The sequence below is a fragment of the Salvelinus alpinus genome, chromosome 15 (assembly GCF_045679555.1).
Source record: "Salvelinus alpinus chromosome 15, SLU_Salpinus.1, whole genome shotgun sequence".
NCBI lineage: Eukaryota > Metazoa > Chordata > Actinopteri > Salmoniformes > Salmonidae > Salvelinus > Salvelinus alpinus.
In genome coordinates this window covers 35,154,413-35,173,105 of record NC_092100.1, presented here as the reverse complement: position 1 = coordinate 35,173,105, position 18,693 = coordinate 35,154,413, and positions in this window count along the sequence as shown.

Here is an 18,693-nt window from a genome sequence, read left to right as displayed (position 1 = left end):
GAGGGCAGAGTGAGTAAGAGAGGAACAGGAAAGCATAGAGAATAGTAGAGAGGAGTGCTTAAATTGAATGCTGTGCTGTAATTGAATGCTGTAACGGAGAGGTTGTGACTGTTTATTTTCTACAATGAGCTCTACTGTTTTACCTCAGATTGCTCTATTCCTCTACGCTTGACCTCTGCTACTCTCCTTCTCCCAATGCTCGGTTCTACCTGGGGAGACCTACCCTATCTTGATATATCTTTGACAGCAGGACTCTATCAGTACCACTACCAGGACATTAGGTCACTGGCATAATGAATAGTAGACATGTCCTTTCCAGATCAGTCAACAGTCTCAATGCTCCACAATAACCACCTGAATGAGTCCCATACAGCCTCTACAGGCCTGGCTAGCTGGACACACCACTGTTACTGTTTCACAGCCAAACACACAATTTACTGGTCAGCCTTGCAAAACAGGGCCAAGGACTTCACTGTCCTTGAAAGAGCGAGAGAGGTAGCTAATGCTATTGTAATAAGGACAGATTGCTACGGTAGTTGCAGTGGGCTGTAGGCCAGAAGCTCGGAGAATGGACTCAGCATTAGATTACTGTCCTGTGAAAACGTTACCATTAGAATAAAGCTCAGGCCTTATCTGGCTTTAATCAACCATTTATCCCTTAAAACATGTTTCAGATTAGGGGATACAAATATTTCTACTTATTTACGTTTTACTCTTTGTTGTGTATAGGATTTGTTTATTGACATTACAAAGCAGTACTGTCAATGGGTAACTTCATATAGTGATATACAGCTCATTCGGAAAGTATTCAGACCCCTTCCCTTTTTCCACATTTTGTTACGTTACAGCCTTATTCTAAAATGGATTTACCTATTTTTTTCCCCTCATCAATCTACTCCATAATGACAGTGAAAATATTTTTCTTTTTAAATTTTCAGCCCCTTTGCTATGAGACTCGAAATTGAGCTCAGGTGCATCCTGTTTCCATTAATCATCCTTGAGATGTTTCTACAACTTGATTGGAGTCCACCTGTGGTAAAATCTATTGATTGGACATCATGTTGAAAGGCACACACCTGTCTATATAAGGTCACACAGTTGACAGTGCATGTCAGAGCAAAATCAATCCATGAGGTTGAAGGAATTGCCCATGGAGCGCCGAGACAGGATTACGTTGAGGCACAGATCTGGAGAAGGGTACCAAAACATTTCTGCAGCATTGAAAGTCTCCAAGAACATGGTGGCCTCCATCATTCTTAAATGGAAGAAGTTTGGAACCACCAAGACTTCCTAGAACTGTCCGCCCGACCAAACTGAGCAATAGGGGGAGAAGGGCCTTGGTCAGGGAGGTGACCAAGAATCCGATGGTCACTCTGACAGAGCTCCAGAGCTCCTCTGTGGAGATGGGAGAAACTTCCAGAAGGACAACCACCTCTGCAGTACTCCACCAATCAGGCCTTTGTGGTGAGCCACTCCTCAGTATAAGGCACATGACAGCCCACTTGGATTTTGCCAAAATGGACCTAAAGGACTCTCAGACTCTCAGCTGTCATGTGAGAAACAAAACTCTCTGGTCTGATGAAACCAAGATTGAACTCTTTGGCCTGAATGCCAGGCATCACGTCCGGAGGAAACCTGGCACCATCATCCCTACAGTGTTGCATGGTGGTGGCAGCATCATGTTGTGGGGATGTTTTTCAGCGGCAGGGTGAGACTTGTCAGGAGCAAAGGAAAGATGAACAGAGCAAAGTACAGAGAGATCCTTGATGAAAACCTGCTCCAGAGCGAATGTTCACCTTCCAACAGGACAACAACCCTACGCACACAGCCAAGACAACGCAGGAGTGGCTTCGGGACAATTCTCTGATTGTCCTTGAGTGGCCCAGCCCTAGCCCGTAATTCAAAAATCTCTGGAGAGTCCTGAAAATAGCTGTGCAGCGACGCTCCCCATACAACCTGACAGAGCTGTAGAGGATCTGCAGAGAAGAATGGGGGAAAGTCCACAAATACAGGTGGAAGGAAACCTCAATAAGCTACAAACATGTCAGTGCTCAAACTTTATTTGTTTGGCAATACAACAGAACAAATTAAGCGGAATGACATTTACTCTCACGGATGAAAGCCACGCCCCTACTAAGCCACACCTCCAGTCTTCTAATCTGACCTGGTCGATCACAGCCAGTGGTGGAAAAATTACCCGATCACCATACTTGAGTAAAAGTAAAGACACCTTAATAGGAAATTACTCAAGTAAAAGTGAAATTCACCCAGTAAAATACTACGTGAGTAAACGTTGAAAGTATTTGGCTTTAAATATACTTAGGTATCAAAAGTAAATGTAATTGCTAAAATATACTTATGTATCAAAAGTAAAAGTATATATTATTTCACATTCCTTACATTAAGCAAACCAGACAACACAATTTTCTTGTTTTTTTAAATGTATGGATACCCAGGGGCACACTCCAAAACTGATTTACAATCAAAGCATTTGTGTTTAGTCAGTCCACCAGATCAGAGGCAGTAGGGATGACCAGGGATGTTCTCTGTTTAGTCAGTCCACCAGATCAGAGGCAGTAGGGATGACCAGGGATGTTCTCTGTTTAGTCAGTCCACCAGGTCAGAGGCAGTAGGGATGACCAGGGATGTTCTCTGTTTAGTCAGTCCACCAGATCAGAGGCAGTAGGGATGACCAGGGATGTTCTCTGTTTAGTCAGTCCACCAGGTCAGAGGCAGTAGGGATGACCAGGGATGTTCTCTGTTTAGTCAGTCCACCAGGTCAGAGGCAGTAGGGATGACCAGGGATGTTCTCTGTTTAGTCAGTCCACCAGGTCAGAGGCAGTAGGGATGACCAGGGATGTTCTCTGTTTAGTCAGTCCACCAGATCAGAGGCAGTAGGGATGACCAGGGATGTTCTCTGTTTAGTCAGTCCACCAGATCAGAGGCAGTAGGGATGACCAGGAATGTTCTCTGTTTAGTCAGTCCACCAGGTCAGAGGCAGTAGATGACCAGGGATGTTCTTTGAGAAGTGTATGAATAGGAACATTTTCCCGCCCTGATAGGCATTCAAAATGTAATGGGTACTTTTGGGTGTCAGGGATAATGTATAGATTAAAAATAATATTATTTCCTTTTGGAATGTAGTAAAGTAAAAGTAAAATTTGTCAAAAATATAAATAGTAAAGTACAGATACCCAAAACAACTACTTAAGTAGTACTTTGAAGTATTTTTACTTCAGTACATTACACCACTGATCATTGCTCAATATCCCAACTAACATGTGATCTATCCACTATTTACCCAATCGCTGGGTTGTTTTTAACCCAGCATTTTTTTATGTACAGTATACCTTCTAGATCTATGTACAATAATTATAAACACAGAGACACTAGAAAGAAGACAAAATCAAATAATGTTAAGCTAAATCCAATGAGAAACTTTTTGACTTGTGAAACCAGCTCTAGAGTCACTCTATAGGGTCAGCGGGTCCTGACATGTCTAATGTGTCCACATCTGTTCTGACCTTTCTCACACCTCTACTTTCCTTTCCATCTCTAAACCCTTCACCTGTCATTCCTCTATCTCTCCCTCCCTCTATCTCATCCTCCCTCCTTCCTTTCTCCCTCCTCCCTTCCCTCCATCAGCGGTTGTCAGTCTTTTCTCTTCCACCTCTCGATCCCTATCCCCCCTCTTCCACCTTTTCACATTTCTCCCTGCAGCAGTTCTAAATCGGTTTCTCTCTCTCCATCTCTGCGAGGTCCCTCTCCCTACAGTCAGACATTATAATTGATATTAATCATACTGAGATCACTTGGCAGGGCTTGCTATAATCTGCTGCCAATGCTTACTGTACTGTACCTAGAGTCAATCTGTAATGGTTAGTTAAAACTTTATTTTGACAAAAAAATGAAATCTTAAGGTAAAAGTTCAAGCTGTTATAAATGTACAAGTACTGGTATATCATTGTAGAGTTGCGTTGAGATGGTGATAAATTACTAAGCACCGTGATCCACTGCTGTGAAGTTTTTGTATTTGTGGTACCTAGAACCTAGAGTGTCACACAATGATAGATATGTACAGTGGGGCAAAAAAGTATTTAGTCAGCCACCAATTGTGCAAGTTCTCCCACTTAAAAAGATGAGAGAGGCCTGTAATTTTCATCATAGGTACACTTCAACTATGACAGACAAAATGAGAAAACAAAATCCAGAAAATCACATTGTAGGATTTTTTATGAATTTATTTGCAAATTATGGTGGAAAATAAGTATTTGGTCACCTACAAACAAGCAAGATTTCTGGCTCTCACAGACCTGTAACTTCTTCTTTAAGAGGCTCCTCTGTCCTCCACTCGTTACCTGTATTAATGGCACCTGTTTGTTCTTGACAAATAATTCATTTTCATAAATGCAGCATTAAACTCTAACTTACCCTGATATTACTTAAATTAAGGACCTTTAAGCCTACCAGGAAATTATTATGTGTGTGGTTGACTGCTTTGAAGTACCAAACATTTCTTTGTAGATTTCTCAGTTTCTCTTGTGAGTTCAGCGCAGGTCAAACGGTGCACTTTCTGGCTAGAGCAACATAATGTTTTCTTTGCATTCAAGCCGACATGAATATCTAATAACCTATCTTTCATCAAGATTCGGTGGCATCGTGGTTACACAATCTCATCGGTGCCCAAAGCAGTCAGCTGACTGTGTGACAACAAAACTTACGCTCTGTGTTTTTCTGAGAACTCGGTGCAGTGTTGAAGGATTTTATATCCAGCAAGTCATCAATGCGCAATGTCCCACTCCTCAACTGTGCTATTCGTGTGTTTCATTGTGCTTATCAGGACATCAAAGATCACAGGTTTAACCTTTTGTCAATAGGGGGTGCTATTTGCACTTTGTAAAAAATTTGTTCCCAAATTAAACTGCCTCGTACTCAATTCTTGCTCGTACAATATGCATATTATTATTACTATTGGATAGAAAACACTCTCTAGTTTCTAAAACCGAATTATATCTGTGAGTTAAACAGAACTATTTTCCTGTGAGGAAGTGAGAAGTGAGAAGTCTGAAATCATGCAGGCTGTTCTGAGGTCGGTTTATTAATTTGCCTGTCTTCTATTGGTTGAGATGCACTGCATACGCCTTCCCCTGGATGTCAGCAAATAGTGAGAATTGGAATGGAGTTGCTAGGCAGATCTGAGGCCTTATAAATAGGCTCGGAACGTGATGTCCTCTCTTTCCTTCGTTCGCCATGACGCAAGGCAGACCTCAGGATGGCGTTCTAGAAAGCTCCCGTTATAGCCCTTAGATATATCCGGCTCTGATTTTATTCGATATAGGTGTTAGAAACATCATAACGTAGTTATTTTAAACCAAGTTATTTCAGTTTATGTGAGTAAATTGCGATTTTCGAAATGTTCTTTGTGCTGCGCAATAGTGAGTTGGGCACGTCTTCGCCACATGGCTAATGTTTACAGCTAATTCCAAAGTTGAAGGCGACAATCTTCAACCGAGCAACGATTCTTTTGGACAAAGGACAACTTGCCCAAGATTCTGATGGAAGCTCATCAAAAAGTAAGAACTATTTATGATGTTAATTCGTTGTTCTGTTGAAAAATGTAAAACTCCTATTCCGCCATTGATTTCGATGCGGTCTGGCTTTAACGCACGCTGTATGTCGTAGTAACGTTAATTTTAAAAATCTAACACAGCGGTTGCATTAAGAACTAATGTATCTTTCATTTGCTGTCCAACCTGTATTTTTTTGTCAAGTTTATGATTAGTTACTGATTAGATTAGGTGCCTCTCCCAAGATTTCTTCTGACATATAGTTGGCAGCTTGGCTACTTTTCTCATTGTATAACCACGATTTGTGCCGCTAAATATGCAAATTTTCGAACAAACTCTATATGTATTGTGTAATATGATGTTATAGGACTGTCATCTGAAGAAGTTTGAGAAGGTTAGTGAAAAAATTAATATATTTTGCTGGTTTATTCGTTATCGCTATTGTTGGCTTGAATCAATGCTGTTGTGTGGTTCGCTATTGTAGTAAGCTAATATAATGCTATATTGTGTTTTCGCTGTAAAACACTTAAAAAATCTGAAATATTGGCTGGATTCACAAGATCTTTGTCTTTCATTTGCTATACGTTGTGTAATTTTCATAAATGTTTTATGATGAGTATTTAGGTAATTCACGTTGGTCTCTGTAGTTATTCTAGTTGCTTTGGTGAGAGTTGTGATGGTGGCTGCAATGGTAAACTATGATTTATACCTGAAATATGCACATTTTTCGAACAAAACATATGCTATACAATAAATATGTTATCAGACTGTCATCTGATGAAGTTGTTTCTTGGTTAGTGGCTATTTATATCTTTATTTGGTCGAAATTGTGATAGCTACCTATGCAGGAAAAAAATGGTGGGAAAAAAAAGTTGTGTCTTTTGCTATCGTGGTTAGCTAATAAATTTACATATTGTGTCTTCCCTGTAAAACATTTTAAAAATCAGAAATGATGGCTGGATTCACAAGATGTGTATCTTTCATCTGGTGTCTTGGACTTGTGATTTAATCATATTTAGATGCTAGTATTTACTTGTGACGCTATGCTAGGCTATGCTAGTCAGCTTTTTTACTGATGGGGGTGCTCCCGGATCCGGGATTGTGTGCAACTAGAAGTTAACTTCTTGGAACTATAGGGGGTGCTGTTCTGCATTAGCATATTTGGGTCTCCAAATTAAACTGCCTCGTGCTAAATTCTTGATCGTACAATATGCATATTATTGTTATTATTGGATAGAAAACACTTTCTAGTTTCTATAGCCGTTGGAATTTTGTCTCTGAGTGGTACAGAACAATATCTACAGCACTTTTCATGACAGGGGTCAGATTTCAGAAATTTTTACCCCTGATCTGGAGTCTGTTTTTAAGGCGACAGTGAATGCTATGAAGAAACCGACACTGCCTACGTCTTCCTCTGGGTGTCTGTACGTCATCACGTTTTGAATGGAGTCTATTGCACAATCACAGCCACTATAAAACACGAAAACGTAGAAGTACCGCTCTCTTCCTGCATGCGTCGTGCGCAAGATGGGCATCAGACCTGCCTCCTTCCAAATCGTTGTTTAGAGAGTAATATTTCTCCGGTCATGTTTTTAGTCGTTATAGTTGTTAAAAACATCATAATGTAGTTAATTTGAACCGTTTTATAGCAATTTATATCCGTTTAGTGCGATTTTGAGGAATTTCTTTGTTGTGCACTCTGAAACTTTGGACACGTTTTGGGGTCCCGTTCGATCGTTAGTGGATATTTCGAAGGACAGAGGACATCTATCGACCAAAAGAAGATTACAACATAGAAAGGATACATTGCCCAAGAATCTGATGGAAGAACAGCTCAAAGTAAGCAATATTTAATATGATAAATCGTTGTTCTGTCGAAATATTTTAAACGCATATTTCGCCATTTTGTTTGTTATCGCGTCACTTGGCGAACCCTGTATTGAAAAGTAAGGATAATTTTAAAAATGTAAGTCAGCGGTTGCATTAAGAACTAATTTGTCTTTCGATTCCTGTCAACCCTGTATTTTTTAGTCAAGTATATGATTAGCTTTCAATTAAACTAGATCACTCTGATAGATGACGTCAGACATATTGAGGCTTGATTTCCTAGTATTTTTATTGTGTAACCACGGTTTTGTATGGCTAAATATGCACCTTTTCGAACAAACTGTATATGTATGTTGTAAAATGATGTTACAGGAGTGTCATCGGAAGAATTCTGAGAAGGTTAGTGAAAAAATTAATATATTTTGGCGGTGATTACGTTATAGCGCTCTTTGGCTGGAATCGATGCTCTGGTAACGTTTTCACATGTGGTATGCTAACTTATCGATTTATTGTGTTTTCGCTGTAAAACGCTTAGAAAATCTGAAATATTGTCTGGAATCACAAGATCTGGGTCTTTCCATTGCTATGCTTTGTCTATTCTTATGAAATGTTTTATTAAGAGTAAATTGGTCATACACGTTGCTCTCTATAGTAATTCTAGTCGTCTTGTGATGGTAGGTGCAATTGTAAACTGTGATTTCTACCTGAAATATGCACTTTTTTCTAACAAAACCTATCCTATACCATAAATATGTTATCAGACTGTCATCTGAAGAGGTTTTTTCTTTGTTAGTGGCTATCAATATCTTAGTTTAGCCGAATTGGTGATAGCACCTGAAGTAGTAAGAAACTGATGGAGTTAGAAAAGTGGTGTATTTTGCTAACGTGTTTAGCTAATAGATTTACATATTTTGTCTTCCCTGTAAAACATTTTAAAAATCTGAAATGGTGGCTTTATTCACAAGATCTGTATCTTTCATCTGGTGTCTTGGACTTGTGATTTAATGATATTTAGATGCTACTATCTACTTGTGAAGCTATGCTAGCTATGCTAATCAGTGTGTGGGGGGATGGGGGGTGATCCCGGACCCGGGGTAGAGGCTCGTTAGAGGTTAAACAACATTATGAAATTGATTAATCATGGTTCATGCTTAGACAGACACATACTGTATGTGTATATTGTGTGAGTGATTGGCTCCATCACAATGAAAAATGTAATAGATGTATACAGTACATATGAAATGAATTTCTGGGAAAGTTTCCACTACAGTAGGGTATACTCCTCAGACACTCGGCGCCTGATCACATAGAGAAATATACCATGCTCTCCATATCTCTCTCTGTCTGACATATATTCCCACACTCACAGTCACACAAGGAGGTTCAAAGAAGTCATCTAGAACACTGTTGTTGTTATAAGAGCTGACTGAGCTGATCACATGACCTTTTGAACCCAGGTCAAATGGACAGAATCACTGTTTGGTCCATGTACACTGCTATAACGGTTACATGAGATATACATATTCCATACCAAAAGCTACCAGACACAATCAATTTGATATTATCACAATTCAAAGATTAAAGCCTTAAAACCTCTCTTGGGTAGGGGGCAGTATTTTCACCTCCGGATGAAAAGCGTACCCAAATTAAACTGCCTGCTCCTCAGGCCCATAATCTGGGATATGCATATAATTAGTAGATTTGGATAGAAAACACTCTAAAGATTTCAAAACTGTTAAAATAATGTCTGTGAGTATAACAGAACTGATATGGCAGGCAAAAACCTGAGGAAAATCCAACCAGGAGGTAGTATTATTTTGAAAGGCTGTTTTTCCATTGAAAGCCTATCCACCATACAAAGACTTCGGTTCACGATATCTATGGCTTCCTCTACATGTGGCCAATCTTTAGGCATTGTTTCAGGCTTTTACTCTGAAAAATGAGGGAGATACACCACGTTCAATGAGTGGACAGTGGAAATTTCCAGACATGAGCCAAGCGTGTGATCGGGAGCGCACCTTTCTTGTTTCTCCTTTTCTATTGACGAAGCTTTTGTCCGAAATATTATTGACTATTTATGACAAAAACAACCTGAGGTTTGAAGTTCGAATCTCATCACAACAACTTTAGAATTTTAGCTCATTAGCAACTTTTCAACTACTTATTACTTATTAACTACTTTGCATGTTAGCTAACCCACCCCCTAACCCTAACCCTTTTAGCTAACCCTTCCCCTAACCCTTTAACCTAACTCCTAAACTTAACCCTAACCTCTAGCCCCTAACCCCTAGCCTAGATAACTTTAGCCAGTTAGCTAACGTTAGCCACATACCCACCTAGATATAATTTGTAACCTATCATAAGTTTTGCAAGTTTGTAACATATAGTACGTTTTGGAAATTCGTAACATTGCACGTTTTACAAATTCATAACATATATAAAAAATTGTAATTCATAACATATCACATGAAATTGGTGATGGACATCCACAAATTAATACATACTACACAAAAAGTAGCATATCATACTAAATGGAGGGTCGCGAATTTACTTACATAATAATATGAAATGCTCTGAGACCAGGTTATGAAGCCAGACAGGACTATTGTTGAGGTAGATGACTGGTGAATGGCCCACTTGAGATTGATAAAACACACTTTGTGTTCTTTCCCATCTCTTGACAACTGGGATTGAAATGTAATTCCATTTCCATGGAAGTTTATCAGTTTGTTAGAAAAGTAGTGATGGGTGATAGCGTAATAAATGAGCTTCAGAAAGCTACAGAGGGGAAAAAATGGTTGTGTTTGAAATCCTTCACTGCTATCATTGACCATTCCATCCTGTTAGGGAATGTATTTAGGACAACTTAAGAGTCCTCCACTCCTCACTCTCCCACTCTCGTCACCTCTTCAACTCTTCTCCATCTCTCAAACCATATCTCCACTCATCTCATTTCATCCCTTTTCTACACCTCTCCTCCTCATGTCTTAACTCTCCCCCTCTTATCTTTCCCCCTCTCTCTACTCCTCACCCACCCATCACCCCTCCACTCCTCTCGATCTCTCTCTCTCTATCCTGTTCCATTACCCCTCTCTTCACTTTTCTCTCCATTCCTCTCCTCATTTCTCCACTGCTCTCTCCGGTGTTATCAAATCTCCTGAATCTGACACAAATTTTCACTCTTTCTCCCCTCTCTCCTTTGCTCTCTCCTTCTCTCGGTCACAGTGTCTGATTTCATCTTTACAGCCTTGTAAACCCCAGAATATTAGCCTCCTCTGCCTTTCATTTTAGCTCCTCTACTGTTCAGAAACATACTGGATTAGATTAGTCCAGTTTGTCTTTCAGTATTCAGACAGTATCCTGTGGGTTTGTGGGATATCAGAGAGCTACTCTGTTTCAATGAGGCAAAATATAAACTGTCATATCCACTAAATTATGGTGTTAATTCAGAGAGGACTTGAAGTGGTCTGACGACCTCAAAGGACTGAAGAGCTTAAAACTCATATTTCTGGAGTAAGAGGGGGAAGGGTTTGAGTTTATTATGCAGTGGGGTGCTTGTGGTATTGTTAGGGATTGGGTGTTAGTGGAGAGGTTCTGTTGATACCCACTGGGAGTCCGGATAAGAGCTCATCAGAGCTCACTCAGGCCTTTTCAAACAATACCACCTCCATCGCCCCACCTCATGTCCACACATGCACTCCTAACTCTCAGATCTCTCTTCCCCCACTCCACTTAAGACCTGACCCCCATCCAGACCTGCCCTGTTACCCCATCTGACTCAGAATAGGCCTTCCCCCCTTACCTCACCCTTTCTCCCCTCTCTTCCACTCTCTTCTTTTTCCTCCGCTCCACTCTCTCTCCCCTCCCCTCTGTTCTCTCTCCACTCCACAGGGGTGGGCAACAAGATCTCATGGCCTGACACGGTCTGACTTCAATATACACGTTTGTCCAGGGTGGATAAACATTGAGTTTTAGGCATTCATTCCGATTGGTTAACTTAAGGGTTAAGGTTTGGGATAGAGTTAAAACAGAAACAACTCAAAGGTTAAGTTTAGGCCAAGGATGTCAAACTAATTTTGCCCCGCATTCGGTTTTCATGGAGGTCTGGTGTGGTGCACTTAAAATGTATTATATTTCCTTGCCGTCAAAATGTTTAATAACATAGTCCCATATCCATCCATTTTGGAATTTTCGATGCTCCCTTACTGTGTAGCATTCATTTGTATCACTGTTAGCAAGCTGGACAGAGTGAAGAGACTATAAATATACTGTAGGTCATTTTTACACAGTTTCAATTTGGATTTAGTAATTTCAATGTCAAATGTCAGTTTTTACCAAAAATAAATACCCCTTTAATTCCAATTGGTTAAAGGTTTGGGATAGGGTTAAAACCAAAATAATAAAAATGAGTGCCTAGCAATGGGATTGAACCCGTGGATTCATCTGTGATTTGTCAGGGAAAGCCTTCCGTTTCTGATGTCTACCGGATTCCTGTTGTCTAACTGGCAGGTTTAGCAGAATGAATGACCGATCCTTGAATTAATTGAAATACATCTGAATAACATTTGATTGGAGATGAGTTTGTGTGTGTGTGTGTGTGTGTGTGTGTGTGTGTGTGTGTGTATATATTTGTGTGTGTGTGTGTGTGTGTGTATATTTGTGTGTGTGTGTGTGTGATATACCTGAGAAGAAACATATTATCAGGAATGAAGGTAAGGTAACAATGTTTTAATAATTCAACAGCTCTCTAGCGGGGATATCCTCCGGGCCATAACCCTCCCAGGCAACCAGGCACTGGAAACTGCTGCCCCGTGGTCGAACACTCAGGAGGTGTCTCACCGTGTACGCCAGATGGCCATCGATGACACAGGCAGGAGGGCTGGGCCTGGAAACAGAAGACAAAGGGCTGTGAGACACAGGCTTAATCCTAGACACATGGAAAGTAGGAAGAATACGGAGGACGAACAGCAGTGGAGCGAATGACTCTAGAGACGGGGAACAGGCCGATGAAATGGGGGGAAAGTTTATGGGACTTCACGTGGAGGGGCAGGTCCCGGGTGGAGAGCCATACCTTCTGCCCGAGCCGATAGCGTAGAGCAGGGGTACGGTGGCGATCCGCTTGTTGCCTATACCTGGAAGTGGTCTTCAACAGAGCGGCCCAGGCTCTCTTCCAGGTATGGCGACAGCGGCGGATGGACATCTGGGCGGAGGGATTACTGACTTCCTGTTCTTGCTTGGGGAAAGAGCGGAGGCTGTTATACCAGGGAACACTCAAAGGGCGAGAAACCCATGGCAGAGCAAGGAAGGGTGTTGCAAGCGTACTCAACCCATACCAGTTGCTGACTCCAGGTGGTAGGGTTGGCGGAGACTAGGCAGCGAAGAGTCGTGTCTAAGTCCTGGTTGGCTCGCTCTGACTGGCCGTTGGACTGGGGGTGGAATCCAGAGGACAGGCTGGCTGACAACCCAATGAATGTGCGGAACGCCTTCCAGAACCGGGACGAGAACTGCGGACCCCGGTCGGAGACCATGTCCACCGGGAGCCCGTGGATCCGGAAGACGTGCTGCACCGTAAGCTGGGCCATCTCCTTGGCCGAGGGTAGTTTGGGGAGAGAAATGAACTGAGGGGCTTTGGAAAACCGGTCAACCACAGTCAGGATGGCAGTGTTGCCCTCAGATGGGGGGAGACCCGTGATGAAATCCAGGGATATATGGGACCAGGGACGGTGAGGAACAGGCAGTGGTTGGAGAAGACCAGCCAGAGCTTGCCGAGGAGTCTTGTTCTGTGCGCAGACCGTACATGCAACGACAAACATGGCAACATCCGGAAACATAGTAGGCCACCAAAAGTGTTGTCGCACGAAGGCCAGGGTCTGACGAGAGCCTGGGTGACAGGCAAGTCTGGAGGAACGGGCCACTCCAGGACCACAGAGCAGACAGTGAGAGGCACAAACATTCGGTTATCTGGGCCCCGCCAGGGTTTGGCTGTGACCGCTGCGCTTCCCAGACCTGTTTCCTTATACCCCAGCTGAGTGCCTTCACCAGGCATGAGGTGGGAAGGATGGTCTCGGTCTCCGGGGTGGTAACCATGGGGTTATAGCGGCAAGACAGGGCATCCGGCTTGACGTTCTTGGACACCGACCGGTAGGAGAGGGAAAAGTTGAACCGGGTAAACAGCAGGGCCCATCTCGCTTATCTGGAGTTGAGGAGCTTGGTGCTGCGGAGATACTCCAGGATTTTGTGGTCGGTCCACACAATGAATGGATGTTACGCCACTTCTAGCCAGTGCCTACATTTCTACAACGCCATCTTCACCGCGAGAAGCACTTGATTCCCAACATCGTAGTTCCTCTACGTGGTGCTGAGGCGGTGGGAGAAGAAGGCGCAGGGATGCAGCTTAACCCTGGACGTAGGCTGAGGCCAATCCACCACCGCTCTCACCTTCTCAAGATCAATCTGGACACTCTCAGCAGAGGTGATGTGGCCCAGAAAGGGAATGGTGGAGCAATGGAACACACTTTTCTGCCTTAACAAACAACTTGTTATCCAGAAGGCATTGCAAAACCTGTCGGACGTGGAGCACGTGTTCATCGGGGTAGCGGGAGAAGACGAGGATGTCATCAATGTAGACAAAGACAAACCGGTCAGCATGTCGTGGAGAACATCATTCACCAGAGCCTGGAACACGGCAAGGGCATTGTTGAGGCCAAAGGGCATGACCAGATATTCGTAGTGGCCGCTGGCCGTGTTGAAGGCGGTCTTTCACTCGCCCCCTTCTCGTATCCGCACCAGGTGGTAGGCATTTCGTAGATCCAGCTTGGAGAAAACAGTGGCCGCATGGAGCGGCTCGAAAGACGAGGAAATGAGTGGTAGCGGATAACGGTTCTTCACAGTAATGTCATTGAGTCCCCGATAGTCAATGCATGGTCTTGTCCTTTTTCTCCACGGAGAAGAAACCTGCGCCAGCGAGAGAGGAAGAGGGACGGATAAATCCTGTAGCTAGGGAGTCACCAATGTAGGTCTCCATAGCCTTGGTTTCTGGTCCAGAGAGAGAGTACAGATGTCCCCGGGGCAGCGTGGTGCTAGGGAGAAAGGCAATCCCGCAGTCATAGTGGTGGTGCGGCAGAAGGGACTTGCTGAACACCTCCCGGAGGTCCTGGTACTCTGCGGGAATGGCAGAGAGGTCCGGGGCAACTTCCGAGCCCCCATAAAGACGTCCCGGGACAGGTTGCGCCGACTTCAGACAATGGGCACGGCAGAACGGACTCCAACCCATGATAGCACCCGTAGACCAGTTGTTGAGGGGATTGTATCGCTGGAGCCAGGAGAATCCCAAAACCATGGGAATCTGGGTGGACTTGATGAGCAGGAATTGAATAGTCTCGCTGTGATTCCCTGACACACGTAGGTTGATGGGAGTGGTGTTATGGGTGGCCCGACCTATAGAGCGCCCATCCAGCACGCTAATATCCATGGCAATGGAGAGGGGCTGAGTGGGTATGTTCAGCTCGGAAGCCAGTGTGGTGTCCAAAAAGCTCTCATCGACCCCTGAGTCAATAAGGACCCAAAGACATTTGGACTTGTTTCCCCACAGCAGAATAACATGAAAAGGTGTGTGAGAAAGGGAAGCAGATAACTTCTCCATATGGCCCACCAGAGTACTCGCTCCTATCTGTGAGCCTGGTCTTTTACCGGGCAAGAGGACACAAAATGACAAAAAGTCCCGCAATACAGACAGCTCCTTGTGTTGATCCTGTGTTGCCGTTCCGCTGGCGACAGCCCAGCTCTGCCTAGTTGCATACGCTCGGGAACCAGTGCCTCGGCCACCTTCGGTGACTCTCGAGGAAGGTCAGGAACCCTCGTGTGCTCTCGCCAACGGGACCGCCGGGGACTTCTGGGATGACACGGAGGTGAGGTGGAATCCCTGGACGTGCGAGCAAAAGCTAATTTCCTCTTCATCCGTCGTTCCCGCAATTGCCCATCGTTGCGGATGGTCAAAGCGATGAGGGAGTCAAGATCCATGGGTAACTCGCGAGCAGCAAGCTCGTCCTTAACCTCCTCTGAGATGCCATGCAGGAACATGTCGAACAGTGCTTCCTGGTTCCACAAACTCTCCGCTGCCAACGTGCAGAAATACACCACATAGTCGGCCACTCTGCGGGCGTCCTGCTGGAGCTGGATTAGCTTCCGGGCAGCTTCTCTCCCAGAGAACGGTGCATCAAAACCTTCCTCACCTCTCCCACAAACCCCTCCAGATTCACGAACAGGGCCGGCTGTTGTTCCAATAGGGTGGTAGCCCAGGTGAGAGCCCTCCCAGACATCATCGTGATGAGGTAGGCTATCTTGGAGTGATCCGAGGGGAAGGAGGGGGGCTGAAGCTCGAAAATGATGGCACAATGCCCGACATGTGTTCGGCTCTCCATTAACCTGTTATGGCTGCAGCACGTCGCCGGTAGACCTATGACAACATCCAGCTCAAGTGCAGGGCGCGAAATTCAAAATCAATTTTTTTAAAATATTTAACTTTCACACATTAACAATGCAACTTCCGGTTTGGAGCGAGTAGTCGCATTCCACTCTCGCTCCCCAGGTAGTATTACCATTTCATTTTCATTACACTTTCATTACAGTACAACGGTTTGATTTGTTTGATCTTAGCTAGCTACATAGCCGTCTTTGTATCAAAGATAATTGTGTAGTTATTGAGGTTCGCTAGCCAGCTATTTTCGTCGTAACGTAGTCAACACTGCTAGCTAGCCAGCTAGCCAGCTAGCCACCGAATAGCAGCACTGCAGAAACGATTACATTACAACGGAACGACTTGATTAGTGTAGTGTTAGCTAGCTACATAGTTGTCTTTGCTATCTTTGTATCCAAGATAATTGTGTAGCTTAGAGTAGTTTAGAGTAATTATTCGGTTAGCTAGCCAGCTATTTTCGTCCGCCGCGCTGCCGTTCTACCTAGTCAACACTGCTAGCTAACACTGCTAGCTAGCCAACTTCTACCGAATAGCAGCACTGTAGAAACTCACATTACAACTTACATTACAACGGAACGACTTGATTAGCGTAGTGTTAGCTAGCTACATAGTTGTCTTTGCTGTCCTTGTATCCAAGATAATTGTGTAGTTTTGTGAAATTGTCGAGGTTACCTAGCCAGCTACACTTTCAAACAAAGTGAACAACGCAGCCACTGCTAGCCAGCCTACTTCACCGCCAGCAGTACTATATCATTTTAGTCAATAAGATTTTATTTTATTTTTGCAACGTAAGCTTAACCTTCTGAACATTCGAGACGTGTAGTCCACTTGTCATTCTAATCTCCTTTGCATTAGCGTAGCCTCTTCTGTAGCCTGTCAACTATGTGTCTGTCTATCCCTCTTCTCTCCTCTCTGCACAGACCATACAAACGCTTCACACCGCGTGGCCGCCGCTACCCTAACCTGGTGGTTCCAGCGCGCACGACCCACGTGGAGTTCCAGGTCTCCGGCAGCCTCTGGAACTGCCGATCTGCGGCCAACAAGGCAGAGTTCATCTCAGCCTATGCGTCCCTCCAGTCCCTCGACTTCTTGGCACTGACGGAAACATGGATTACCACTGATAACACTGCTACTCCTACTGCTCTCTCCTCGTCTGCCCACGTGTTCTCGCACACCCCGAGAGCTTCTGGTCAGCGGGGTGGTGGCACTGGGATCCTCATCTCTCCCAAGTGGACATTCTCTCTTTCTCCCCTGACCCATCTGTCTATCGCCTCCTTCGAATTCCATGCTGTCACAGTTACCAGCCCTTTCAAGCTTAACATCCTTATCATTTATCGCCCTCCAGGTTCCCTTGGAGAGTTCATCAATGAGCTTGACGCCCTGATAAGTTCCTTTCCTGAGGATGGCTCACCTCTCACAGTTCTGGGTGACTTTAACCTCCCCACGTCTACCTTTGACTCATTCCTCTCTGCCTCCTTCTTTCCACTCCTCTCCTCTTTTGACCTCAACCTCTCACCTTCCCCCCCTACTCACAAGGCAGGCAATACGCTTGACCTCATCTTTACTAGATGCTGTTCTTCCACTAATCTCATTGCAACTCCCCTCCAAGTCTCCGACCACTACCTTGTATCCTTTTCCCTCTCGCTCTCATCCAACACTTCCCACACTGCCCCTACTCGCATGGTATCGCGTCGTCCCAACCTTCGCTCTCTCTCCCCCGCTACTCTCTCCTCTTCCATCCTATCATCTCTTCCCTCTGCTCAAACCTTCTCCAACCTATCTCCTGATTCTGCCTCCTCAACCCTCCTCTCTCTCTGCATCCTTTGACTCTCTATGTCCCCTATCCTCCAGACCGGCTCGGTCCTCCCCTCCTGCTCCGTGGCTCGACGACTCACTGCGAGCTCACAGAACAGGGCTCCGGGCAGCCGAGCGGAAATGGAGGAAAACTCGCCTCCCTGCGGACCTGGCATCCTTTCACTCCCTCCTCTCTACATTCTCCTCTTCTGTCTCTGCTGCTAAAGCCACTTTCTACCACTCTAAATTCCAAGCATCTGCCTCTAACCCTAGGAAGCTCTTTGCCACCTTCTCCTCCCTCCTGAATCCTCCTCCCCCTCCTCCCCCCTCCTCCCTCTCTGCGGATGACTTCGTCAACCATTTTGAAAAGAAGGTCGACGACATCCGATCCTCGTTTGCTAAGTCAAACGACACCGCTGGTTCTGCTCACACTGCCCTACCCTGTGCTTTGACCTCTTTCTCCCCTCTCTCTCCAGATGAAATCTCGCGTCTTGTGACAGCCGGCCGCCCAACAACCTGCCCGCTTGACCCTATCCCCTCCTCTATTCTCCAGACCATTTCCGGAGACCTTCTCCCTTACCTCACCTCGCTCATCAACTCATCCTTGACCGCTGGCTACGTCCCTTCCGTCTTCAAGAGAGCGAGAGTTGCACCCCTTCTGAAAAAACCTACACTCGATCCCTCCGATGTCAACAACTACAGACCAGTATCCCTTCTTTCTTTTCTCTCCAAAACTCTTGAACGTGCCGTCCTTGGCCAGCTCTCCTGCTATCTCTCTCAGAATGACCTTCTTGATCCAAATCAGTCAGGTTTCAAGACTAGTCATTCAACTGAGACTGCTCTTCTCTGTGTCACGGAGGCGCTCCGCACTGCTAAAGCTAACTCTCTCTCCTCTGCTCTCATCCTTCTAGACCTATCGGCTGCCTTTGATACTGTGAACCATCAGATCCTCCTCTCCACCCTCTCCGAGCTGGGCATCTCCGGCGCGGCCCACGCTTGGATTGCGTCCTACCTGACAGGTCGCTCCTA